Source organism: Bison bison, unplaced genomic scaffold (genome assembly GCF_000754665.1).
Source record: "Bison bison bison isolate TAMUID 2011002044 unplaced genomic scaffold, Bison_UMD1.0 scf7180017864490, whole genome shotgun sequence".
In the NCBI taxonomy this organism is placed as follows: Eukaryota; Metazoa; Chordata; class Mammalia; order Artiodactyla; family Bovidae; genus Bison; species Bison bison.
Window position 1 is genome coordinate 9,847,659 of NW_011495049.1, and position 1,838 is coordinate 9,849,496.

The window sequence follows — 1,838 nt, forward strand, 5'->3', positions numbered from 1 at the left end:
GGTCGCTAAGAGTCAGACACGACTGAGCGATTTCACTTTCACTTTTCACTTTCATGCACTGGAGAAGGACATGGCGACCCACTCCAGTGTTCTTGCCTGGAGAATCCCAGGGACGGGGGAGCCTGGTGGGCTGCCATCTATGGGGTCGCATAGAGTCTGGCACGACTGAAGTGACTTAGCAGAGCAGAGAGCAATTCCCTCTGCAGGGCATCTTCCCAACCTAGGGATCAAACCTGGGGCTCCTGCATTGCAGACAGATTCTTTACCATGTTAGCCACCAGGGAAGCCCCAGACACTTAGCAGTAACTTATTTAATGAATAAAGAGGATTCTAGAATCTTTTTTTTTTATTTTTCTGTCCAATATATGACTTATCTGATATTCTTACTATAACTATTCTAGCTTTTTAAAATGGTGTGTATACAGTAGGCTTTTTTTTTTTACTATTATATATTATATTGAAGTGTAGTTGATTTACAGTGTTTTAGGTATACAGGAAAATGATTCACTTATGAAAATATATATAGTTCAGAATATTTTACAATGTGGCAAGATATTAAATCTAATTCCCTGTACTCTTCAGTATGTCTTTGTTGGTTATCCATTTTATATGTTCAGTTCAGTTTGCAAAGAGTCAGACACAACTGAGCAACTTTTACTTTCACTTTTCGGTTCAGTTCAGTGGTGCAGTTGTGTCTGACTCTTTGTGACCCCATGGACTGAAGCACAACAGGCTTCCTTGTACATCACCAACTCCCAGAGCTTGCTCAAGCTCATGTCTATCGAGTCAGTAATGCCATCCAACCATCTCATCCTCTGTCACCCCCTTCTCCTCCTGCCCTCAATCTTTCCCAGCATCAGAGTATTTTCCAGTGAGTCAGTTCTTCACATCAGGTGGCCAAAGTATTAGAGTTTCGGTTTCAGCATCAGTTATTCCAATGAATATTCAGGACTGATTTCCTTTAGGATGGACTGGTTGGATCTCCCTGCAGTCCAAGGGACTCTCAAGAGTCTTCTACAGCACCACAGCTCAAAAGCATCAATTCTTTGGTGCTCAGCTTTCTTTATGGTCCAATTCTGATATCCAAACATGACTACTGGAAAACTCATAGCTTTGACTACACAGACATTTGTCAGCAAAGTAATGTTTCTGCTTTTTAATATGCTATCTAGGTTGGTCATAGCTTTTCCTCCAAGGAGCAAGAATCTTTTAATTTCATGGCTGCAGTCACCATGTGCAGTGATTTGGGAGCCCAAGAAAAATAAAGTCTGTCACTGTTTCCATTGTTTCCTCATCTATTTGCCATGAAGTGATGGGACCGGATGCCATGATGCTAGTTTTTTGAATGCTGAGTTTTAAGCCAGCATTTTCACTCTCCTCTTTCACTTTCATCAAGAGGCTCTTTAGTTCTTCTTCACTTTCTGCCATAAGAGTGGTGTCATCTGCATATCTGAGGTTATTGATATTTCTCCCTGATATCTTGATTCCAGCTTGTGCTTCATCCAGCCTGGCATTTTGCATGATGTACTCTGCATATAAGTTAAATAAGCAGGGCAACAATATATAGCCTTGACATACTCTTTTCTCAGTTTGGAACCAGTCTATTGTTCCATGTCCAGTTCTAACTGTTGCTTCTTCACCTGCACACAGATTTCTCAGGAGGTAGGTCAGGTGGTTTGGTACTCCCATCTCTTTAAGAATTTTCCACAGTTTGTTGTGATCCACACAAAGACTTTGGCATAGTCAACAAAGCAGAAATAGATGGTTTTCTGGAACTTTCTTGCTTTTTCGATATTCCAACAGATGTTGGCAATTTGATCTCTGGTTCTTCTGCCTTC